Raw genomic sequence first — 27,317 nt, forward strand, 5'->3', positions numbered from 1 at the left:
GCGTCTGTTCTGTGCTGGTACAAAATGAGAACTAGCACTAGCATATGCTGGGGGAAGTTGGAAGGCAATTCAACTCTCTCAAGTTCCAGCATGCTTCAATACATTTGGTTGAAACCGAGGTTAAATCGCTGGTATTTGACACGTGCTTGCAAAAGTTGCAGCTAGCACTATCAAATGCTAGGGATTTTTCAAGGCATTTTCTGCAAGGTTGTTCTGTATATTATATCATTTCAGATATTGATGGATGTGGCCATTCCCCTGGTATCTGCATAGTGTTGGCCGGATGCAGCAGCTAGCACTAGCAAATGCTAGGAGGAAAGATCAGCCGGAACCAGCTTCTTTTCTTTGCAGATGACGTTTATTGCAAAACATAGCAAGAGGACAAAGTGATTCCACAGTAAAAGGAAATAGTAGGGTTTTGCAGTTTGCTATGACGAAAAGCCCCAAGTGGATTGAATGTGTGCACAGTATGTACTTTTTCACTGTACCGGACACTAATCCTTCGCCATCATGCTACGATAATAGGCCCAATCAACAGCTTTTGTCAGTCGATCATCTTGCAGTCGGACAGCACTCAATGTGCAGTGACATGTGCAGCTTATTGCCGTGTCAGCGTCTCCTCTCTGTCATGAGAGTTGGCTATATTATTAGAATGTATTTGTTTGATGGACAGTTGTATCTTTCCATTGCAATACAGACAACATAGGAAGAATGAAGTCCAATCAGAACGCATGCCACTTGATTCCTTGCATGTGCCTGGTGCTTGTTGGATAAACATGACTAGCACTAGCGTATGCTGGGGGTTACTCGGTAACACTCATCCTATTTCCTGTAATGGTAGCAAGAAGAGGTTTGGAAATCTCAGCAAGCAAATGGACCCTGTATGCGTCCTGCATCTGTTTTGTGCATGCTTGGATGAAAGGCTAGCACTAGCACATGCTGGGGGTTTACATGGTCACTGATCAAGGCGACCTTTCTGAGTATTCCACATGAAGAAAATGGAAGCCATGTCTGTTTGACTTTCCCTTGCGTCTGTTCTGTGCTGGTACAAAATCAGAAGTAGCACTAGCATATCCTGGGGGAAGTTGGAAGGCAATTCAACTCTCTCAAATTCCAGCATGCTTCAATACATTTGGTTGAAACCGAGGTTAAATCGCTGGTATTTGACACGTGCTTGCAAAAGTTGCAGCTAGCACTATCAAATGCTAGGGGTTTTCCAAGGCATTTTCTGCAAGGTTGTTCTGTATATTATATCATTTCAGATATTGATGGATGTGGCCATTCCCCCTGGTATCTGCGTAGTGTTGGCCGGATGCAGCAGCTAGCACTAGCAAATGCTAGGAGGAAAGATCAGCCGGAACCAGCTTCTTTTCTTTGCAGATAACATTTATTGCAAAACATAGCAAGAGGACAAAGTGATTCCACCCTAAAAGGAAATAGTAGGGTTTTGCAGTTTGCTATGACGAAAAGCCCCAAGTGGATTGAATGTGTGCACAGTATGTACTTTTTCACTGTGCCGGACATTAATCCTTCGCCATCATGCTAAGATAATAGGCCCAAATCAACAGCTTTTGTCAGGCGATCATCTTGCATTAGGACAGCACTCAATGTGCAGTGACATGTGCAGCTTATTGCCGTGTCAGCGTCTCCTCTCTGTCATGAGAGTTGGCTATATTATTAGAATGCATTTGTTTGATGGACAGTTGTATCTTTCCATTGCAATACAGACAACATAGGAAGAATGAAGTCCAATCAGAAGGCATGCCACTTGATTCCTTGCATGTGCCTGGTGCTTGTTGAATAAACATGACTAGCACTAGCGTATGCTGGGAGTTACTCGGTAACACTGATCCTATTTCCTGTAATGGTAGCAAGAAGAGGTTTGGAAATCTCAGCAAGCAAATGGACCCTGTATGCGTCCTGCATCTGTTTTGTGCATGCTTGGATGAAAGGCTAGCACTAGCACATGCTGGGGGTTTACATGGTCACTGATCAAGGCGACCTTTCTGAGTATTCCACATGAAGAAAATGGAAGCCATATCTGTTTGACTTTCCCTTGCGTCTGTTCTGTGCTGGTACAAAATGAGAACTAGCACTAGCATATGCTGGGGGAAGTTGGAAGGCAATTCAACTCTCTCAAATTCCAGCATGCTTCAATACATTTGGTTGAAACCGAGGTTAAATCGCTGGTATTTGACACGTGCTTGCAAAAGTTGCAGCTAGCACTATCAAATGCTAGGGGTTTTCCAAGGCATTTTCTGCAAGGTTGTTCTGTATATTATATCATTTCAGATATTGATGGATGTGGCCATTCCCCCTGGTATCTGCGTAGTGTTGGCCGGATGCAGCAGCTAGCACTAGCAAATGCTAGGAGGAAAGATCAGCCGGAACCAGCTTCTGTTCTTTGCAGATGGCGTTTATTGCAAAACATAGCAAGAGGACAAAGTGATTCCACCCTAAAAGGAAATAGTAGGGTTTTGCAGTTTGCTATGACGAAATCCCAAGTGGATTGAATGTGTGCACAGTATGTACTTTTTCACTGCGCCGGACACTAATCCTTCGCCATCATGCTAAGATAATAGGCCCAATCAACAGCTTTTGTCAGTCGATCATCTTGCAGTCGGACAGCACTCAATGTGCAGTGACATGTGCAGCTTATTGCCGTGTCAGCGTCTCCTCTCTGTCATGAGAGTTGGCTATATTATTAGAATGTATTTGTTTGATGGACAGTTGTATCTTTCCATTGCAATACAGACAACATAGAAAGAATGAAGTCCAATCAGAACGCATGCCACTTGATTCCTTGCATGTGCCTGGTGCTTGTTGGATAAACATGACTAGCACTAGCGTATGCTGGGGGTTACTCGGTAACACTCATCCTATTTCCTGTAATGGTAGCAAGAAGAGGTTTGGAAATCTCAGCAAGCAAATGGACCCTGTATGCGTCCTGCATCTGTTTTGTGCATGCTTGGATGAAAGGCTAGCACTAGCACATGCTGGGGGTTTACATGGTCACTGATCAAGGCGACCTTTCTGAGTATTCCACATGAAGAAAATGGAAGCCATATCTGTTTGACTTTCCCTTGCGTCTGTTCTGTGCTGGTACAAAATGAGAACTAGCACTAGCATATGCTGGGGGAAGTTGGAAGGCAATTCAACTCTCTCGAATTCCAGCATGCTTCAATACATTTGGTTGAAACCGATGTTAAATCGCTGGTATTTGACACGTGCTTGCAAAAGTTGCAGCTAGCACTATCAAATGCTAGGGGTTTTCCAAGGCATTTTCTGCAAGGTTGTTCTGTATATTATATCATTTCAGATATTGATGGATGTGGCCATTCCCCCTGGTATCTGTGTAGTGTTGGCCGGATGCAGCAGCTAGCACTAGCAAATGCTAGGAGGAAAGATCAGCCGGAACCAGCTTCTTTTCTTTGCAGATGGCGTTTATTGCAAAACATAGCAAGAGGACAAAGTGATTCCACCCTAAAAGGAAATAGTAGGGTTTTGCAGTTTGCTATGACGAAATCCCAAGTGGATTGAATGTGTGCACAGTATGTACTTTTTCACTGTGCCGGACACTAATCCTTCGCCATCATGCTAAGATAATAGGCCCAATCAACAGCTTTTGTCAGGCGATCATCTTGCATAAGGACAGCACTCAATGTGCAGTGACATGTGCAGCTTATTGCCGTGTCAGCGTCTCCTCTCTGTCATGAGAGTTGGCTATATTATTAGAATGTATTTGTTTGATGGACAGTTGTATCTTTCCATTGCAATACAGACAACATAGAAAGAATGAAGTCCAATCAGAACGCATGCCACTTGATTCCTTGCATGTGCCTGGTGCTTGTTGGATAAACATGACTAGCACTAGCGTATGCTGGGGGTTACTCGGTAACACTCATCCTATTTCCTGTAATGGTAGCAAGAAGAGGTTTGGAAATCTCAGCAAGCAAATGGACCCTGTATGCGTCCTGCATCTGTTTTGTGCATGCTTGGATGAAAGGCTAGCACTAGCACATGCTGGGGGTTTACATGGTCACTGATCAAGGCGACCTTTCTGAGTATTCCACATGAAGAAAATGGAAGCCATATCTGTTTGACTTTCCCTTGCGTCTGTTCTGTGCTGGTACAAAATGAGAACTAGCACTAGCATATGCTGGGGGAAGTTGGAAGGCAATTCAACTCTCTCAAATTCCAGCATGCTTCAATACATTTGGTTGAAACCGAGGTTAAATCGCTGGTATTTGACACGTGCTTGCAAAAGTTGCAGCTAGCACTATCAAATGCTAGGGGTTTTCCAAGGCATTTTCTGCAAGGTTGTTCTGTATATTATATCATTTCAGATATTGATGGAGGTGGCCATTCCCCCTGGTATCTGTGTAGTGTTGGCCGGATGCAGCAGCTAGCACTAGCAAATGCTAGGAGGAAAGATCAGCCGGAACCAGCTTCTTTTCTTTGCAGATGGCGTTTATTGCAAAACATAGCAAGAGGACAAAGTGATTCCACCCTAAAAGGAAATAGTAGGGTTTTGCAGTTTGCTATGACGAAATCCCAAGTGGATTGAATGTGTGCACAGTATGTACTTTTTCACTGTGCCGGACATTAATCCTTCGCCATCATGCTAAGATAATAGGCCCAATCAACAGCTTTTGTCAGGCGATCATCTTGCATAAGGACAGCACTCAATGTGCAGTGACATGTGCAGCTTATTGCCGTGTCAGCGTCTCCTCTCTGTCATGAGAGTTGGCTATATTATTAGAATGTATTTGTTTGATGGACAGTTGTATCTTTCCATTGCAATACAGACAACATAGGAAGAATGAAGTCCAATCAGAACGCATGCCACTTGATTCCTTGCATGTGCCTGGTGCTTGTTGGATAAACATGACTAGCACTAGCGTATGCTGGGGGTTACTCGGTAACACTCATCCTATTTCCTGTAATGGTAGCAAGAAGAGGTTTGGAAATCTCAGCAAGCAAATGGACCCTGTATGCGTCCTGCATCTGTTTTGTGCATGCTTGGATGAAAGGCTAGCACTAGCACATGCTGGGGGTTTACATGGTCACTGATCAAGGCGACCTTTCTGAGTATTCCACATGAAGAAAATGGAAGCCATGTCTGTTTGACTTTCCTTTGCGTCTGTTCTGTGCTGGTACAAAATGAGAACTAGCACTAGCATATGCTGGGGGAAGTTGGAAGGCAATTCAACTCTCTCAAATTCCAGCATGCTTCAATACATTTGGTTGAAACCGAGGTTAAATCGCTGGTATTTGACACGTGCTTGCAAAAGTTGCAGCTAGCACTATCAAATGCTAGGGGTTTTCCAAGGCATTTTCTGAAAGGTTGTTCTGTATATTATATCATTTCAGATATTGATGGATGTGGCCATTCCCCCTGGTATCTGTGTAGTGTTGGCCGGATGCAGCAGCTAGCACTAGCAAATGCTAGGAGGAAAGATCAGCCGGAACCAGCTTCTTTTCTTTGCAGATGGCGTTTATTGCAAAACATAGCAAGAGGACAAAGTGATTTCACCCTAAAAGGAAATAGTAGGGTTTTGCAGTTTGCTATGACGAAATCCCAAGTGGATTGAATGTGTGCACAGTATGTACTTTTTCACTGTGCCGGACACTAATCCTTCGCCATCATGCTAAGATAATAGGCCCAATCAACAGCTTTTGTCAGGCGATCATCTTGCAGTCGGACAGCACTCAATGTGCAGTGACATGTGCAGCTTATTGCCGTGTCAGCGTCTCCTCTCTGTCATGAGAGTTGGCTATATTATTAGAATGTATTCTTTTGATGGACAGTTGTATCTTTCCATTGCAATACAGACAACATAGGAAGAATGAAGTCCAATCAGAACGCATGCCACTTGATTCCTTGCATGTGCCTGGTGCTTGTTGGATAAACATGACTAGCACTAGCGTATGCTGGGGGTTACTCGGTAACACTCATCCTATTTCCTGTAATGGTAGCAAGAAGAGGTTTGGAAATCTCAGCAAGCAAATGGACCCTGTATGCGTCCTGCATCTGTTTTGTGCATGCTTGGATGAAAGGCTAGCACTAGCACATGCTGGGGGTTTACATGGTCACTGATCAAGACGACCTTTCTGAGTATTCCACATGAAGAAAATGGAAGCCATGTCTGTTTGACTTTCCCTTGCGTCTGTTCTGTGCTGGTACAAAATGAGAACTAGCACTAGCATATGCTGGGGGAAGTTGGAAGGCAATTCAACTCTCTCAAGTTCCAACATGCTTCAATACATTTGGTTGAAACCGAGGTTAAATCGCTGGTATTTGACACGTGCTTGCAAAAGTTGCAGCTAGCACTATCAAATGCTAGGGGTTTTCCAAGGCATTTTCTGCAAGGTTGTTCTGTATATTATATCATTTCAGATATTGATGGAGGTGGCCATTCCCCCTGGTATCTGTGTAGTGTTGGCCGGATGCAGCAGCTAGCACTAGCAAATGCTAGGAGGAAAGATCAGCCGGAACCAGCTTCTTTTCTTTGCAGATGGCGTTTATTGCAAAACATAGCAAGAGGACAAAGTGATTCCACCCTAAAAGGAAATAGTAGGGTTTTGCAGTTTGCTATGACGAAATCCCAAGTGGATTGAATGTGTGCACAGTATGTACTTTTTCACTGTGCCGGACACTAATCCTTCGCCATCATGCTAAGATAATAGGCCCAATCAACAGCTTTTGTCAGGCGATCATCTTGCATAAGGACAGCACTCAATGTGCAGTGACATGTGCAGCTTATTGCCGTGTCAGCGTCTCCTCTCTGTCATGAGAGTTGGCTATATTATTAGAATGTATTTGTTTGATGGACAGTTGTATCTTTCCATTGCAATACAGACAACATAGGAAGAATGAAGTCCAATCAGAACGCATGCCACTTGATTCCTTGCATGTGCCTGGTGCTTGTTGGATAAACATGACTAGCACTAGCGTATGCTGGGGGTTACTCGGTAACACTCATCCTATTTCCTGTAATGGTAGCAAGAAGAGGTTTGGAAATCTCAGCAAGCAAATGGACCCTGTATGCGTCCTGCATCTGTTTTGTGCATGCTTGGATGAAAGGCTAGCACTAGCACATGCTGGGGGTTTACATGGTCACTGATCAAGGCGACCTTTCTGAGTATTCCACATGAAGAAAATGGAAGCCATGTCTGTTTGACTTTCCTTTGCGTCTGTTCTGTGCTGGTACAAAATGAGAACTAGCACTAGCATATGCTGGGGGAAGTTGGAAGGCAATTCAACTCTCTCAAATTCCAGCATGCTTCAATACATTTGGTTGAAACCGAGGTTAAATCGCTGGTATTTGACACGTGCTTGCAAAAGTTGCAGCTAGCACTATCAAATGCTAGGGGTTTTCCAAGGCATTTTCTGCAAGGTTGTTCTGTATATTATATCATTTCAGATATTGATGGATGTGGCCATTCCCCCTGGTATCTGTGTAGTGTTGGCCGGATGCAGCAGCTAGCACTAGCAAATGCTAGGAGGAAAGATCAGCCGGAACCAGCTTCTTTTCTTTGCAGATGGCGTTTATTGCAAAACATAGCAAGAGGACAAAGTGATTCCACCCTAAAAGGAAATAGTAGGGTTTTGCAGTTTGCTATGACGAAATCCCAAGTGGATTGAATGTGTGCACAGTATGTACTTTTTCACTGTGCCGGACACTAATCCTTCGCCATCATGCTAAGATAATAGGCCCAATCAACAGCTTTTGTCAGGCGATCATCTTGCAGTCGGACAGCACTCAATGTGCAGTGACATGTGCAGCTTATTGCCGTGTCAGCGTCTCCTCTCTGTCATGAGAGTTGGCTATATTATTAGAATGTATTTGTTTGATGGACAGTTGTATCTTTCCATTGCAATACAGACAACATAGAAAGAATGAAGTCCAATCAGAACGCATGCCACTTGATTCCTTGCATGTGCCTGGTGCTTGTTGGATAAACATGACTAGCACTAGCGTATGCTGGGGGTTACTCGGTAACACTCATCCTATTTCCTGTAATGGTAGCAAGAAGAGGTTTGGAAATCTCAGCAAGCAAATGGACCCTGTATGCGTCCTGCATCTGTTTTGTGCATGCTTGGATGAAAGGCTAGCACTAGCACATGCTGGGGGTTTACATGGTCACTGATCAAGGCGACCTTTCTGAGTATTCCACATGAAGAAAATGGAAGCCATGTCTGTTTGACTTTCCTTTGCGTCTGTTCTGTGCTGGTACAAAATGAGAACTAGCACTAGCATATGCTGGGGGAAGTTGGAAGGCAATTCAACTCTCTCAAATTCCAGCATGCTTCAATACATTTGGTTGAAACCGAGGTTAAATCGCTGGTATTTGACACGTGCTTGCAAAAGTTGCAGCTAGCACTATCAAATGCTAGGGGTTTTCCAAGGCATTTTCTGCAAGGTTGTTCTGTATATTATATCATTTCAGATATTGATGGAGGTGGCCATTCCCCCTGGTATCTGTGTAGTGTTGGCCGGATGCAGCAGCTAGCACTAGCAAATGCTAGGAGGAAAGATCAGCCGGAACCAGCTTCTTTTCTTTGCAGATGACGTTTATTGCAAAACATAGCAAGAGGACAAAGTGATTCCACCCTAAAAGGAAATAGTAGGGTTTTGCAGTTTGCTATGACGAAATCCCAAGTGGATTGAATGTGTGCACAGTATGTACTTTTTCACTGTGCCGGACACTAATCCTTCGCCATCATGCTAAGATAATAGGCCCAATCAACAGCTTTTGTCAGGCGATCATCTTGCAGTCGGACAGCACTCAATGTGCAGTGACATGTGCAGCTTATTGCCGTGTCAGCGTCTCCTCTCTGTCATGAGAGTTGGCTATATTATTAGAATGTATTTGTTTGATGGACAGTTGTATCTTTCCATTGCAATACAGACAACATAGAAAGAATGAAGTCCAATCAGAACGCATGCCACTTGATTCCTTGCATGTGCCTGGTGCTTGTTGGATAAACATGACTAGCACTAGCGTATGCTGGGGGTTACTCGGTAACACTCATCCTATTTCCTGTAATGGTAGCAAGAAGAGGTTTGGAAATCTCAGCAAGCAAATGGACCCTGTATGCGTCCTGCATCTGTTTTGTGCATGCTTGGATGAAAGGCTAGCACTAGCACATGCTGGGGGTTTACATGGTCACTGATCAAGGCGACCTTTCTGAGTATTCCACATGAAGAAAATGGAAGCCATGTCTGTTTGACTTTCCTTTGCGTCTGTTCTGTGCTGGTACAAAATGAGAACTAGCACTAGCATATGCTGGGGGAAGTTGGAAGGCAATTCAACTCTCTCAAATTCCAGCATGCTTCAATACATTTGGTTGAAACCGAGGTTAAATCGCTGGTATTTGACACGTGCTTGCAAAAGTTGCAGCTAGCACTATCAAATGCTAGGGGTTTTCCAAGGCATTTTCTGCAAGGTTGTTCTGTATATTATATCATTTCAGATATTGATGGAGGTGGCCATTCCCCCTGGTATCTGTGTAGTGTTGGCCGGATGCAGCAGCTAGCACTAGCAAATGCTAGGAGGAAAGATCAGCCGGAACCAGCTTCTTTTCTTTGCAGATGACGTTTATTGCAAAACATAGCAAGAGGACAAAGTGATTCCACCCTAAAAGGAAATAGTAGGGTTTTGCAGTTTGCTATGACGAAAATCCCAAGTGGATTGAATGTGTGCACAGTATGTACTTTTTCACTGTGCCGGACACTAATCCTTCGCCATCATGCTAAGATAATAGGCCCAATCAACAGCTTTTGTCAGGCGATCATCTTGCAGTCGGACAGCACTCAATGTGCAGTGACATGTGCAGCTTATTGCCGTGTCAGCGTCTCCTCTCTGTCATGAGAGTTGGCTATATTATTAGAATGTATTCTTTTGATGGACAGTTGTATCTTTCCATTGCAATACAGACAACATAGGAAGAATGAAGTCCAATCAGAACGCATGCCACTTGATTCCTTGCATGTGCCTGGTGCTTGTTGGATAAACATGACTAGCACTAGCGTATGCTGGGGGTTACTCGGTAACACTCATCCTATTTCCTGTAATGGTAGCAAGAAGAGGTTTGGAAATCTCAGCAAGCAAATGGACCCTGTATGCGTCCTGCATCTGTTTTGTGCATGCTTGGATGAAAGGCTAGCACTAGCACATGCTGGGGGTTTACATGGTCACTGATCAAGACGACCTTTCTGAGTATTCCACATGAAGAAAATGGAAGCCATGTCTGTTTGACTTTCCCTTGCGTCTGTTCTGTGCTGGTACAAAATGAGAACTAGCACTAGCATATGCTGGGGGAAGTTGGAAGGCAATTCAACTCTCTCAAGTTCCAACATGCTTCAATACATTTGGTTGAAACCGAGGTTAAATCGCTGGTATTTGACACGTGCTTGCAAAAGTTGCAGCTAGCACTATCAAATGCTAGGGGTTTTCCAAGACATTTTCTGCAAGGTTGTTCTGTATATTATATCATTTCAGATATTGATGGAGGTGGCCATTCCCCCTGGTATCTGCGTAGTGTTGGCCGGATGCAGCAGCTAGCACTAGCAAATGCTAGGAGGAAAGATCAGCCGGAACCAGCTTCTTTTCTTTGCAGATGACGTTTATTGCAAAACATAGCAAGAGGACAAAGTGATTCCACCCTAAAAGGAAATAGTAGGGTTTTGCAGTTTGCTATGACGAAATCCCAAGTGGATTGAATGTGTGCACAGTATGTACTTTTTCACTGTGCCGGACACTAATCCTTCGCCATCATGCTAAGATAATAGGCCCAATCAACAGCTTTTGTCAGTCGATCATCTTGCATAAGGACAGCACTCAATGTGCAGTGACATGTGCAGCTTATTGCCGTGTCAGCGTCTCCTCTCTGTCATGAGAGTTGGCTATATTATTAGAATGTATTTGTTTGATGGACAGTTGTATCTTTCCATTGCAATACAGACAACATAGGAAGAATGAAGTCCAATCAGAACGCATGCCACTTGATTCCTTGCATGTGCCTGGTGCTTGTTGGATAAACATGACTAGCACTAGCGTATGCTGGGGGTTACTCTGTAAAACTCATCCTATTTCCTGTAATGGTAGCAAGAAGAGGTTTGGAAATCTCAGCAAGCAAATGGACCCTGTATGCGTCCTGCATCTGTTTTGTGCATGCTTGGATGAAAGGCTAGCACTAGCACATGCTGGGGGTTTACATGGTCACTGATCAAGGCGACCTTTCTGAGTATTCCACATGAAGAAAATGGAAGCCATGTCTGTTTGACTTTCCCTTGCGTCTGTTCTGTGCTGGTACAAAATGAGAACTAGCACTAGCATATGCTGGGGGAAGTTGGAAGGCAATTCAACTCTCTCAAATTCCAGCATGCTTCAATACATTTGGTTGAAACCGAGGTTAAATCGCTGGTATTTGACACGTGCTTGCAAAAGTTGCAGCTAGCACTATCAAATGCTAGGGGTTTTCCAAGGCATTTTCTGCAAGGTTGTTCTGTATATTATATCATTTCAGATATTGATGGAGGTGGCCATTCCCCCTGGTATCTGCGTAGTGTTGGCCGGATGCAGCAGCTAGCACTAGCAAATGCTAGGAGGAAAGATCAGCCGGAAACAGCTTCTTTTATTTGCAGATGACGTTTATTGCAAAACATAGCAAGAGGACAAAGTGATTCCACCCTAAAAGGAAATAGTAGGGTTTTGCAGTTTGCTATGACGAAATCCCAAGTGGATTGAATGTGTGCACAGTATGTACTTTTTCACTGTGCCGGACACTAATCCTTCGCCATCATGCTAAGATAATAGGCCCAATCAACAGCTTTTGTCAGGCGATCATCTTGCATAAGGACAGCACTCAATGTGCAGTGACATGTGCAGCTTATTGCCGTGTCAGCGTCTCCTCTCTGTCATGAGAGTTGGCTATATTATTAGAATGCATTTGTTTGATGGACAGTTGTATCTTTCCATTACAATACAGACAACATAGGAAGAATGAAGTCCAATCAGAACGCATGCCACTTGATTCCTTGCATGTGCCTGGTGCTTGTTGGATAAACATGACTAGCACTAGCGTATGCTGGGGGTTACTCGGTAACACTCATCCTTTTTCCTGTAATGGTAGCAAGAAGAGGTTTGGAAATCTCAGCAAGCAAATGGACCCTGTATGCGTCCTGCATCTGTTTTGTGCATGCTTGGATGAAAGGCTAGCACTAGCACATGCTGGGGGTTTACATGGTCACTGATCAAGGCGACCTTTCTGAGTATTCCACATGAAGAAAATGGAAGCCATGTCTGTTTGACTTTCCCTTGAGTCTGTTCTGTGCTGGTACAAAATGAGAACTAGCACTAGCATATGCTGGGGGAAGTTGGAAGGCAATTCAACTCTCTCAAGTTCCAGCATGCTTCAATACATTTGGTTGAAACCGAGGTTAAATCGCTGGTATTTGACACGTGCTTGCAAAAGTTGCAGCTAGCACTATCAAATGCTAGGGGTTTTCCAAGACATTTTCTGCAAGGTTGTTCTGTATATTATATCATTTCAGATATTGATGGATGTGGCCATTCCCCCTGGTATCTGCGTAGTGTTGGCCGGATGCAGCAGCTAGCACTAGCAAATGCTAGGAGGAAAGATCAGCCGGAACCAGCTTCTTTTCTTTGCAGATGACGTTTATTGCAAAACATAGCAAGAGGACAAAGTGATTCCACCCTAAAAGGAAATAGTAGGGTTTTGCAGTTTGCTATGACGAAAACCCCAAGTGGATTGAATGTGTGCACAGTATGTACTTTTTCACTGTGCCGGACACTAATCCTTCGCCATCATGCTAAGATAATAGGCCCAATCAACAGCTTTTGTCAGTCGATCATCTTGCAGTCGGACAGCACTCAATGTGCAGTGACATGTGCAGCTTATTGCCGTGTCAGCGTCTCCTCTCTGTCATGAGAGTTGGCTATATTATTAGAATGTATTTGTTTGATGGACAGTTGTATCTTTCCATTGCAATACAGACAACATAGAAAGAATGAAGTCCAATCAGAACGCATGCCACTTGATTCCTTGCATGTGCCTAGTGCTTGTTGGATAAACATGACTAGCACTAGCGTATGCTGGGGGTTACTCGGTAACACTCATCCTATTTCCTGTAATGGTAGCAAGAAGAGGTTTGGAAATCTCAGCAAGCAAATGGACCCTGTATGCGTCCTGCATCTGTTTTGTGCATGCTTGGATGAAAGGCTAGCACTAGCACATGCTGGGGGTTTACATGGTCACTGATCAAGGCGACCTTTCTGAGTATTCCACTTGAAGAAAATGGAAGCCATGTCTGTTTGACTTTCCCTTGCGTCTGTTCTGTGCTGGTACAAAATGAGAACTAGCACTAGCATATGCTGGGGGAAGTTGGAAGGCAATTCAACTCTCTCAAATTCCAGCATGCTTCAATACATTTGGTTGAAACCGAGGTTAAATCGCTGGTATTTGACACGTGCTTGAAAAAGTTGCAGCTAGCACTATCAAATGCTAGGGGTTTTCCAAGACATTTTCTGCAAGGTTGTTCTGTATATTATATCATTTCAGATATTGATGGAGGTGGCCATTCCCCCTGGTATCTGCGTAGTGTTGGCCTGATGCAGCAGCTAGCACTAGCAAATGCTAGGAGGAAAGATCAGCCGGAACCAGCTTCTTTTCTTTGCAGATGACGTTTATTGCAAAACATAGCAAGAGGACAAAGTGATTCCACCCTAAAAGGAAATAGTAGGGTTTTGCAGTTTGCTATGACGAAAAGCCCCAAGTGGATTGAATGTGTGCACAGTATGTACTTTTTCACTGTGCCGGACACTAATCCTTCGCCATCATGCTAAGATAATAGGCCCAATCAACAGCTTTTGTCAGTCGATCATCTTGCAGTCGGACAGCACTCAATGTGCAGTGACATGTGCAGCTTATTGCCGTGTCAGCGTCTCCTCTCTGTCATGAGAGTTGGCTATATTATTAGAATGCATTTGTTTGATGGACAATTGTATCTTTCCATTACAATACAGACAACATAGGAAGAATGAAGTCCAATCAGAACGCATGCCACTTGATTCCTTGCATGTGCCTGGTGCTTGTTGGATAAACATGACTAGCACTAGCGTATGCTGGGGGTTACTCGGTAACACTCATCCTATTTCCTGTAATGGTAGCAAGAAGAGGTTTGGAAATCTCAGCAAGCAAATGGACCCTGTATGCGTCCTGCATCTGTTTTGTGCATGCTTGGATGAAAGGCTAGCACTAGCACATGCTGGGGGTTTACATGGTCACTGATCAAGGCGACCTTTCTGAGTATTCCACATGAAGAAAATGGAAGCCATGTCTGTTTGACTTTCCCTTGCGTCTGTTCTGTGCTGGTACAAAATCAGAACTAGCACTAGCATATGCTGGGGGAAGTTGGAAGGCAATTCAACTCTCTCAAATTCCAGCATGCTTCAATACATTTGGTTGAAACCGAGGTTAAATCGCTGGTATTTGACACGTGCTTGCAAAAGTTGCAGCTAGCACTATCAAATGCTAGGGGTTTTCCAAGACATTTTCTGCAAGGTTGTTCTGTATATTATATCATTTCAGATATTGATGGATGTGGCCATTCCCCCTGGTATCTGCGTAGTGTTGGCCGGATGCAGCAGCTAGCACTAGCAAATGCTAGGAGGAAAGATCAGCCGGAACCAGCTTCTTTTCTTTGCAGATGACGTTTATTGCAAAACATAGCAAGAGGACAAAGTGATTCCACCCTAAAAGGAAATAGTAGGGTTTTGCAGTTTGCTATGACGAAAACCCCAAGTGGATTGAATGTGTGCACAGTATGTACTTTTTCACTGTGCCGGACACTAATCCTTCGCCATCATGCTAAGATAATAGGCCCAATCAACAGCTTTTGTCAGGCGATCATCTTGCAGTCGGACAGCACTCAATGTGCAGTGACATGTGCAGCTTATTGCCGTGTCAGCGTCTCCTCTCTGTCATGAGAGTTGGTTATATTATTAGAATGTATTTGTTTGATGGACAGTTGTATCTTTCCATTGCAATACAGACAACATAGAAAGAATGAAGTCCAATCAGAACGCATGCCACTTGATTCCTTGCATGTGCCTGGTGCTTGTTGGATAAACATGACTAGCACTAGCGTATGCTGGGGGTTACTCTGTAAAACTCATCCTATTTCCTGTAATGGTAGCAAGAAGAGGTTTGGAAATCTCAGCAAGCAAATGGACCCTGTATGCGTCCTGCATCTGTTTTGTGCATGCTTGGATGAAAGGCTAGCACTAGCACATGCTGGGGGTTTACATGGTCACTGATCAAGGCGACCTTTCTGAGTATTCCACATGAAGAAAATGGAAGCCATGTCTGTTTGACTTTCCCTTGCGTCTGTTCTGTGCTGGTACAAAATGAGAACTAGCACTAGCATATGCTGGGGGAAGTTGGAAGGCAATTCAACTCTCTCAAGTTCCAGCATGCTTCAATACATTTGGTTGAAACCGAGGTTAAATCGCTGGTATTTGACACGTGCTTGCAAAAGTTGCAGCTAGCACTATCAAATGCTAGGGGTTTTCCAAGACATTTTCTGCAAGGTTGTTCTGTATATTATATCATTTCAGATATTGATGGATGTGGCTATTCCCCCTGGTATCTGCGTAGTGTTGGCCGGATGCAGCAGCTAGCACTAGCAAATGCTAGGAGGAAAGATCAGCCGGAACCAGCTTCTTTTCTTTGCAGATGACGTTTATTGCAAAACATAGCAAGAGGACAAAGTGATTCCACCCTAAAAGGAAATAGTAGGGTTTTGCAGTTTGCTATGACGAAAACCCCAAGTGGATTGAATGTGTGCACAGTATGTACTTTTTCACTGTGCCGGACACTAATCCTTCGCCATCATGCTAAGATAATAGGCCCAATCAACAGCTTTTGTCAGGCGATCATCTTGCAGTCGGACAGCACTCAATGTGCAGTGACATGTGCAGCTTATTGCCGTGTCAGCGTCTCCTCTCTGTCATGAGAGTTGGCTATATTATTAGAATGTATTTGTTTGATGGACAGTTGTATCTTTCCATTGCAATACAGACAACATAGAAAGAATGAAGTCCAATCAGAACGCATGCCACTTGATTCCTTGCATGTGCCTGGTGCTTGTTGGATAAACATGACTAGCACTAGCGTATGCTGGGGGTTACTCTGTAAAACTCATCCTATTTCCTGTAATGGTAGCAAGAAGAGGTTTGGAAATCTCAGCAAGCAAATGGACCCTGTATGCGTCCTGCATCTGTTTTGTGCATGCTTGGATGAAAGGCTAGCACTAGCACATGCTGGGGGTTTACATGGTCACTGATCAAGGCGACCTTTCTGAGTATTCCACATGAAGAAAATGGAAGCCATGTCTGTTTGACTTTCCCTTGCGTCTGTTCTGTGCTGGTACAAAATGAGAACTAGCACTAGCATATGCTGGGGGAAGTTGGAAGGCAATTCAACTCTCTCAAGTTCCAGCATGCTTCAATACATTTGGTTGAAACCGAGGTTAAATCGCTGGTATTTGACACGTGCTTGCAAAAGTTGCAGCTAGCACTATCAAATGCTAGGGGTTTTCCAAGACATTTTCTGCAAGGTTGTTCTGTATATTATATCATTTCAGATATTGATGGATGTGGCTATTCCCCCTGGTATCTGCGTAGTGTTGGCCGGATGCAGCAGCTAGCACTAGCAAATGCTAGGAGGAAAGATCAGCCGGAACCAGCTTCTTTTCTTTGCAGATGACGTTTATTGCAAAACATAGCAAGAGGACAAAGTGATTCCACCCTAAAAGGAAATAGTAGGGTTTTGCAGTTTGCTATGACGAAAACCCCAAGTGGATTGAATGTGTGCACAGTATGTACTTTTTCACTGTGCCGGACACTAATCCTTCGCCATCATGCTAAGATAATAGGCCCAATCAACAGCTTTTGTCAGGCGATCATCTTGCAGTCGGACAGCACTCAATGTGCAGTGACATGTGCAGCTTATTGCCGTGTCAGCGTCTCCTCTCTGTCATGAGAGTTGGTTATATTATTAGAATGTATTTGTTTGATGGACAGTTGTATCTTTCCATTGCAATACAGACAACATAGAAAGAATGAAGTCCAATCAGAACGCATGCCACTTGATTCCTTGCATGTGCCTGGTGCTTGTTGGATAAACATGACTAGCACTAGCGTATGCTGGGGGTTACTCTGTAAAACTCATCCTATTTCCTGTAATGGTAGCAAGAAGAGGTTTGGAAATCTCAGCAAGCAAATGGACCCTGTATGCGTCCTGCATCTGTTTTGTGCATGCTTGGATGAAAGGCTAGCACTAGCACATGCTGGGGGTTTACATGGTCACTGATCAAGGCGACCTTTCTGAGTATTCCACATGAAGAAAATGGAAGCCATGTCTGTTTGACTTTCCCTTGCGTCTGTTCTGTGCTGGTACAAAATCAGAACTAGCACTAGCATATGCTGGGGGAAGTTGGAAGGCAATTCAACTCTCTCAAGTTCCAGCATGCTTCAATACATTTGGTTGAAACCGAGGTTAAATCGCTGGTATTTGACACGTGCTTGCAAAAGTTGCAGCTAGCACTATCAAATGCTAGGGGTTTTCCAAGACATTTTCTGCAAGGTTGTTCTGTATATTATATCATTTCAGATATTGATGGATGTGGCCATTCCCCCTGGTATCTGCGTAGTGTTGGCCGGATGCAGCAGCTAGCACTAGCAAATGCTAGGAGGAAAGATCAGCCGGAACCAGCTTCTTTTCTTTGCAGATGACGTTTATTGCAAAACATAGCAAGAGGACAAAGTGATTCCACCCTAAAAGGAAATAGTAGGGTTTTGCAGTTTGCTATGACGAAAACCCCAAGTGGATTGAATGTGTGCACAGTATGTACTTTTTCACTGTGCCGGACACTAATCCTTCGCCATCATGCTAAGATAATAGGCCCAATCAACAGCTTTTGTCAGGCGATCATCTTGCAGTCGGACAGCACTCAATGTGCAGTGACATGTGCAGCTTATTGCCGTGTCAGCGTCTCCTCTCTGTCATGAGAGTTGGCTATATTATTAGAATGTATTTGTTTGATGGACAGTTGTATCTTTCCATTGCAATACAGACAACATAGAAAGAATGAAGTCCAATCAGAACGCATGCCACTTGATTCCTTGCATGTGCCTAGTGCTTGTTGGATAAACATGACTAGCACTAGCGTATGCTGGGGGTTACTCGGTAACACTCATCCTATTTCCTGTAATGGTAGCAAGAAGAGGTTTGGAAATCTCAGCAAGCAAATGGACCCTGTATGCGTCCTGCATCTGTTTTGTGCATGCTTGGATGAAAGGCTAGCACTAGCACATGCTGGGGGTTTACATGGTCACTGATCAAGGCGACCTTTCTGAGTATTCCACTTGAAGAAAATGGAAGCCATGTCTGTTTGACTTTCCCTTGCGTCTGTTCTGTGCTGGTACAAAATGAGAACTAGCACTAGCATATGCTGGGGGAAGTTGGAAGGCAATTCAACTCTCTCAAATTCCAGCATGCTTCAATACATTTGGTTGAAACCGAGGTTAAATCGCTGGTATTTGACACGTGCTTGCAAAAGTTGCAGCTAGCACTATCAAATGCTAGGGGTTTTCCAAGGCATTTTCTGCAAGGTTGTTCTGTATATTATATCATTTCAGATATTGATGGATGTGGCCATTCCCCCTGGTATCTGCGTAGTGTTGGCCTGATGCAACAGCTAGCACTAGCAAATGCTAGGAGGAAAGATCAGCCGGAACCAGCTTCTTTTCTTTGCAGATGACGTTTATTGCAAAACATAGCAAGAGGACAAAGTGATTCCACCCTAAAAGGAAATAGTAGGGTTTTGCAGTTTGCTATGACGAAAAGCCCCAAGTGGATTGAATGTGTGCACAGTATGTACTTTTTCACTGTGCCGGACACTAATCCTTCGCCATCATGCTAAGATAATAGGCCCAATCAACAGCTTTTGTCAGTCGATCATCTTGCAGTCGGACAGCACTCAATGTGCAGTGACATGTGCAGCTTATTGCCGTGTCAGCGTCTCCTCTCTGTCATGAGAGTTGGCTATATTATTAGAATGTATTTGTTTGATGGACAGTTGTATCTTTCCATTGCAATACAGACAACATAGGAAGAATGAAGTCCAATCAGAACGCATGCCACTTGATTCCTTGCATGTGCCTGGTGCTTGTTGGATAAACATGACTAGCACTAGCGTATGCTGGGGGTTACTCTGTAAAACTCATCCTATTTCCTGTAATGGTAGCAAGAAGAGGTTTGGAAATCTCAGCAAGCAAATGGACCCTCTATGCGTCCTGCATCTGTTTTGTGCATGCTTGGATGAAAGGCTAGCACTAGCACATGCTGGGGGTTTACATGGTCACTGATCAAGGCGACCTTTCTGAGTATTCCACATGAAGAAAATGGAAGCCATGTCTGTTTGACTTTCCCTTGCATCTGTTCTGTGCTGGTACAAAATGAAAACTAGCACTAGCATATGCTGGGGGAAGTTGGAAGGCAATTCAACTCTCTCAAATTCCAGCATGCTTCAATACATTTGGTTGAAACCGAGGTTAAATCGCTGGTATTTGACACGTGCTTGCAAAAGTTGCAGCTAGCACTATCAAATGCTAGGGGTTTTCCAAGGCATTTTCTGCAAGGTTGTTCTGTATATTATATCATTTCAGATATTGATGGATGTGGCCATCCCCCCTGGTATCTGCGTAGTGTTGGCCGGATGCAGCAGCTAGCACTAGCAAATGCTAGGAGGAAAGATCAGCCGGAACCAGCTTCTTTTCTTTGCAGATGACGTTTATTGCAAAACATAGCAAGAGGACAAAGTGATTCCACCCTAAAAGGAAATAGTAGGGTTTTGCAGTTTGCTATGACGAAAACCCCAAGTGGATTGAATGTGTGCACAGTATGTACTTTTTCACTGTGCCGGACACTAATCCTTCGCCATCATGCTAAGATAATAGGCCCAATCAACAGCTTTTGTCAGGCGATCATCTTGCATAAGGACAGCATTCAATGTGCAGTGACATGTGCAGCTTATTGCCGTGTCAGCGTCTCCTCTCTGTCATGAGAGTTGGCTATATTATTAGAATGTATTTGTTTGATGGACAGTTGTATCTTTCCATTGCAATACAGACAACATAGGAAGAATGAAGTCCAATCAGAACGCATGCCACTTGATTCCTTGCATGTGCCTGGTGCTTGTTGGATAAACATGACTAGCACTAGCGTATGCTGGGGGTTACTCTGTAACACTCATCCTATTTCCTGTAATGGTAGCAAGAAGAGGTTTGGAAATCTCAGCAAGCAAATGGACCCTGTATGCGTCCTGCATCTGTTTTGTGCATGCTTGGATGAAAGGCTAGCACTAGCACATGCTGGGGCTTTACATGGTCACTGATCAAGGCGACCTTTCTGAGTATTCCACATGAAGAAAATGGAAGCCATGTCTGTTTGACATGCCCTTGCATCTGTTCTGTGCTGGTACAAAATGAGAACTAGCACTAGCATATGCTAGGGGAAGTTGGAAGGCAATTGAACTCTCTCAAGTTTCAACATGCTTCAATACATTTGGTTGAAACCGAGGTTAAATCGCTGGTATTTGACACGTGCTTGCAAAAGTTGCAGCTAGCACTATCAAATGCTAGGGGTTTTCCAAGACATTTTCTGCAAGGTTGTTCTGTATATTATATCATTTCAGATATTGATGGAGGTGGCCATTCCCCCTGGTATCTGCGTAGTGTTGGCCTGATGCAGCAGGTAGCACTAGCAAATGCTAGGAGGAAAGATCAGCCGGAACCAGCTTCTTTTCTTTGCAGATGACGTTTATTGCAAAACATAGCAAGAGGACAAAGTGATTCCACCCTAAAAGGAAATAGTAGGGTTTTGCAGTTTGCTATGACGAAAAGCCCCAAGTGGATTGAATGTGTGCACAGTATGTACTTTTTCACTGTACCGGACATTAATCCTTCGCCATCATGCTAAGATAATAGGCCCAATCAACAGCTTTTGTCAGGCGATCATCTTGCATTAGGACAGCACTCAATGTGCAGTGACATGTGCAGCTTATTGCCGTGTCAGCGTCTCCTCTCTGTCATGAGAGTTGGCTATATTATTAGAATGTATTTGTTTGATGGACAGTTGTATCTTTCCATTGCAATACAGACAACATAGAAAGAATGAAGTCCAATCAGAACGCATGCCACTTGATTCCTTGCATGTGCCTGGTGCTTGTTGGATAAACATGACTAGCACTAGCGTATGCTGGGGGTTACTCGGTAACACTCATCCTATTTCCCTTAATGGTAGCAAGAAGAGGTTTGGAAATCTCAGCAAGCAAATGGACCCTGTATGCGTCCTGCATCTGTTTTGTGCATGCTTGGATGAAAGGCTAGCACTAGCACATGCTGGGGGTTTACATGGTCACTGATCAAGGCGACCTTTCTGAGTATTCCACATGAAGAAAATGGAAGCCATGTCTGTTTGACTTTCCCTTGCGTCTGTTCTGTGCTGGTACAAAATCAGAACTAGCACTAGCATATGCTGGGGGAAGTTGGAAGGCAATTCAACTCTCTCAAATTCCAGCATGCTTCAATACATTTGGTTGAAAGCGAGGTTAAATCGCTGGTATTTGACACGTGCTTGCAAAAGTTGCAGCTAGCACTATCAAATGCTAGGGGTTTTCCAAGACATTTTCTGCAAGGTTGTTCTGTATATTATATCATTTCAGATATTGATGGATGTGGCCATTCCCCCTGGTATCTGCGTAGTGTTGGCCGGATGCAGCAGCTAGCACTAGCAAATGCTAGGAGGAAAGATCAGCCGGATCCAGCTTCTTTTCTTTGCAGATGACGTTTATTGCAAAACATAGCAAGAGGACAAAGTGATTCCACCCTAAAAGGAAATAGTAGGGTTTTGCAGTTTGCTAAGACGAAAAGCCCCAAGTGGATTGAATGTGTGCACAGTATGTACTTTTTCACTGTGCCGGACACTAATCCTTCGCCATCATGCTAAGATAATAGGCCCAATCAACAGCTTTTGTCAGTCGATCATCTTGCAGTCGGACAGCACTCAATGTGCAGTGACATGTGCAGCTTATTGCCGTGTCAGCGTCTCCTCTCTGTCATGAGAGTTGGCTATATTATTAGAATGTATTTGTTTGATGGACAGTTGTATCTTTCCATTGCAATACAGACAACATAGGAAGAATGAAGTCCAATCAGAACGCATGCCACTTGATTCCTTGCATGTGCCTAGTGCTTGTTGGATAAACATGACTAGCACTAGCGTATGCTGGGGGTTACTCGGTAACACTCATCCTATTTCCTGTAATGGTAGCAAGAAGAGGTTTGGAAATCTCAGCAAGCAAATGGACCCTGTATGCGTCCTGCATCTGTTTTGTGCATGCTTGGATGAAAGGCTAGCACTAGCACATGCTGGGGCTTTACATGGTCACTGATCAAGGCGACCTTTCTGAGTATTCCACATGAAGAAAATGGAAGCCATGTCTGTTTGTCTTTCCTTTGCGTCTGTTCTGTGCTGGTACAAAATCAGAACTAGCACTAGCATATGCTGGGGGAAGTTGGAAGGCAATTCAACTCTCTCAAATTCCAGCATGCTTCAATACATTTGGTTGAAACCGAGGTTAAATCGCTGGTATTTGACACGTGCTTGCAAAAGTTGCAGCTAGCACTATCAAATGCTAGGGGTTTTCCAAGGCATTTTCTGCAAGGTTGTTCTGTATATTATATCATTTCAGATATTGATGGATGTGGCCATTCCCCCTGGTATCTGCGTAGTGTTGGCCGGATGCAGCAGCTAGCACTAGCAAATGCTAGGAGGAAAGATCAGCCGGATCCAGCTTCTTTTCTTTGCAGATGACGTTTATTGCAAAACATAGCAAGAGGACAAAGTGATTCCACCCTAAAAGGAAATAGTAGGGTTTTGCAGTTTGCTATGACGAAAAGCCCCAAGTGGATTGAATGTGTGCACAGTATGTACTTTTTCACTGTGCCGGACACTAATCCTTCGCCATCATGCTAAGATAATAGGCCCAATCAACAGCTTTTGTCAGGCGATCATCTTGCAGTCGGACAGCACTCAATGTGCAGTGACATGTGCAGCTTATTGCCGTGTCAGCGTCTCCTCTCTGTCATGAGAGTTGGCTATATTATTAGAATGTATTTGTTTGATGGACAGTTGTATCTTTCCATTGCAATACAGACAACATAGAAAGAATGAAGTCCAATCAGAACGCATGCCACTTGATTCCTTGCATGTGCCTAGTGCTTGTTGGATAAACATGACTAGCACTAGCGTATGCTGGGGGTTACTCTGTAACACTCATCCTATTTCCCGTAATGGTAGCAAGAAGAGGTTTGGAAATCTCAGCAAGCAAATGGACCCTGTATGCGTCCTGCATCTGTTTTGTGCATGCTTGGATGAAAGGCTAGCACTAGCACATGCTGGGGCTTTACATGGTCACTGATCAAGGCGACCTTTCTGAGTATTCCACATGAAGAAAATGGAAGCCATGTCTGTTTGACTTTCCCTTGCATCTGTTCTGTGCTGGTACAAAATGAGAACTAGCACTAGCATATGCTAGGGGAAGTTGGAAGGCAATTGAACTCTCTCAAGTTCCAACATGCTTCAATACATTTGGTTGAAACCGAGGTTAAATCGCTGGTATTTGACACGTGCTTGCAAAAGTTGCAGCTAGCACTATCAAATGCTAGGGGTTTTCCAAGGCATTTTCTGCAAGGTTGTTCTGTATATTATATCATTTCAGATATTGATGGATGTGGCCATTCCCCCTGGTATCTGCGTAGTGTTGGCCGGATGCAGCAGCTAGCACTAGCAAATGCTAGGAGGAAAGATCAGCCGGAACCAGCTCTTTTCTTTGCAGATGACGTTTATTGCAAAACATAGCAAGAGGACAAAGTGATTCCACCCTAAAAGGAAATAGTAGGGTTTTGCAGTTTGCTATGACGAAAAGCCCCAAGTGGATTGAATGTGTGCACAGTATGTACTTTTTCACTGTGCCGGACACTAATCCTTCGCCATCATGCTAAGATAATAGGCCCAATCAACAGCTTTTGTCAGGCGATCATCTTGCAGTCGGACAGCACTCAATGTGCAGTGACATGTGCAGCTTATTGCCGTGTCAGCGTCTCCTCTCTGTCATGAGAGTTGGCTATATTATTAGAATGTATTTGTTTGATGGACAGTTGTATCTTTCCATTGCAATACAGACAACATAGAAAGAATGAAGTCCAATCAGAACGCATGCCACTTGATTCCTTGCATGTGCCTAGTGTTTGTTGGATAAACATGACTAGCACTAGCGTATGCTGGGGGTTACTCGGTAACACTCATCCTATTTCCCGTAATGGTAGCAAGAAGAGGTTTGGAAATCTCAGCAAGCAAATGGACCCTGTATGCGTCCTGCATCTGTTTTGTGCATGCTTGGATGAAAGGCTAGCACTAGCACATGCTGGGGGTTTACATGGTCACTGATCAAGGCGACCTTTCTGAGTATTCCACATGAAGAAAATGGAAGCCATGTCTGTTTGACTTTCCCTTGCGTCTGTTCTGTGCTGGTACAAAATGAGAACTAGCACTAGCATATGCTGGGGGAAGTTGGAAGGCAATTCAATTCTTTCAAATTCCAGCATGCTTCAATACATTTGGTTGAAACCGAGGTTAAATCGCTGGTATTTGACACGTGCTTGCAAAAGTTGCAGCTAGCACTATCAAATGCTAGGGGTTTTCCAAGGCATTTTCTGCAAGGTTGTTCTGTATATTATATCATTTCAGATATTGATGGATGTGGCCATTCCCCCTGGTATCTGCGTAGTGTTGGCCGGATGCAGCAGCTAGCACTAGCAAATGCTAGGAGGAAAGATCAGCCGGATCCAGCTTCTTTTCTTTGCAGATGACGTTTATTGCAAAACATAGCAAGAGGACAAAGTGATTCCACCCTAAAAGGAAATAGTAGGGTTTTGCAGTTTGCTATGACGAAAAGCCCCAAGTGGATTGAATGTGTGCACAGTATGTACTTTTTCACTGTGCCGGACACTAATCCTTCGCCATCATGCTAAGATAATAGGCCCAATCAACAGCTTTTGTCAGGCGATCATCTTGCAGTCGGACAGCACTCAATGTGCAGTGACATGTGCAGCTTATTGCCGTGTCAGCGTCTCCTCTCTGTCATGAGAGTTGGCTATATTATTAGAATGTATTTGTTTGATGGACAGTTGTATCTTTCCATTGCAATACAGACAACATAGAAAGAATGAAGTCCAATCAGAACGCATGCCACTTGATTCCTTGCATGTGCCTAGTGCTTGTTGGATAAACATGACTAGCACTAGCGTATGCTGGGGGTTACTCTGTAACACTCATCCTATTTCCCGTAATGGTAGCAAGAAGAGGTTTGGAAATCTCAGCAAGCAAATGGACCCTGTATGCGTCCTGCATCTGTTTTGTGCATGCTTGGATGAAAGGCTAGCACTAGCACATGCTGGGGCTTTACATGGTCACTGATCAAGGCGACCTTTCTGAGTATTCCACATGAAGAAAATGGAAGCCATGTCTGTTTGTCTTTCCTTTGCGTCTGTTCTGTGCTGGTACAAAATGAGAACTAGCACTAGCATATGCTGGGGGAAGTTGGAAGGCAATTGAACTCTCTCAAATTCCAGCATGCTTCAATACATTTGGTTGAAACCGAGGTTAAATCGCTGGTATTTGACACGTGCTTGCAAAAGTTGCAGCTAGCACTATCAAATGCTAGGGGTTTTCCAAGGCATTTTCTGCAAGGTTGTTCTGTATATTATATCATTTCAGATATTGATGGATGTGGCCATTCCCCCTGGTATCTGCGTAGTGTTGGCCGGATGCAGCAGCTAGCACTAGCAAATGCTAGGAGGAAAGATCAGCCGGAACCAGCTTCTTTTCTTTGCAGATGACGTTTATTGCAAAACATAGCAAGAGGACAAAGTGATTCCACCCTAAAAGGAAATAGTAGGGTTTTGCAGTTTGCTATGACGAAAACCCCAAGTGGATTGAATGTGTGCACAGTATGTACTTTTTCACTGTGCCGGACACTAATCCTTCGCCATCATGCTAAGATAATAGGCCCAATCAACAGCTTTTGTCAGTCGATCATCTTGCAGTCGGACAGCACTCAATGTGCAGTGACATGTGCAGCTTATTGCCGTGTCAGCGTCTCCTCTCTGTCATGAGAGTTGGCTATATTATTAGAATGTATTTGTTTGATGGACAGTTGTATCTTTCCATTGCAATACAGACAACATAGGAAGAATGAAGTCCAATCAGAACGCATGCCACTTGATTCCTTGCATGTGCCTGGTGCTTGTTGGATAAACATGACTAGCACTAGCGTATGCTGGGGGTTACTCGGTAACACTCATCCTATTTCCCGTAATGGTAGCAAGAAGAGGTTTGGAAATCTCAGCAAGCAAATGGACCCTGTATGCGTCCTGCATCTGTTTTGTGCATGCTTGGATGAAAGGCTAGCACTAGCACATGCTGGGGGTTTACATGGTCACTGATCAAGGCGACCTTTCTGAGTATTCCACATGAAGAAAATGGAAGCCATGTCTGTTTGACTTTCCCTTGCATCTGTTCTGTGCTGGTACAAAATCAGAACTAGCACTAGCATATGCTAGGGGAAGTTGGAAGGCAATTGAAGTCTCTCAAGTTCCAACATGCTTCAATACATTTGGTTGAAACCGAGGTTAAATCGCTGGTATTTGACACGTGCTTGCAAAAGTTGCAGCTAGCACTATCAAATGCTAGGGGTTTTCCAAGGCATTTTCTGCAAGGTTGTTCTGTATATTATATCATTTCAGATATTGATGGATGTGGCCATTCCCCCTGGTATCTGCGTAGTGTTGGCCGGATGCAGCAGGTAGCACTAGCAAATGCTAGGAGGAAAGATCAGCCGGAACCAGCTCTTTTCTTTGCAGATGACGTTTATTGCAAAACATAGCAAGAGGACAAAGTGATTCCACCCTAAAAGGAAATAGTAGGGTTTTGCAGTTTGCTATGACGAAAAGCCCCAAGTGGATTGAATGTGTGCACAGTATGTACTTTTTCACTGTGCCGGACACTAATCCTTCGCCATCATGCTAAGATAATAGGCCCAATCAACAGCTTTTGTCAGTCGATCATCTTGCAGTCGGACAGCACTCAATGTGCAGTGACA

The sequence above is a fragment of the Haliotis cracherodii genome, unplaced genomic scaffold, assembly GCF_022045235.1.
Source record: "Haliotis cracherodii isolate W230 unplaced genomic scaffold, xgHalCrac1.p SCAF_2, whole genome shotgun sequence".
Taxonomy (NCBI): Eukaryota; Metazoa; Mollusca; class Gastropoda; order Lepetellida; family Haliotidae; genus Haliotis; species Haliotis cracherodii.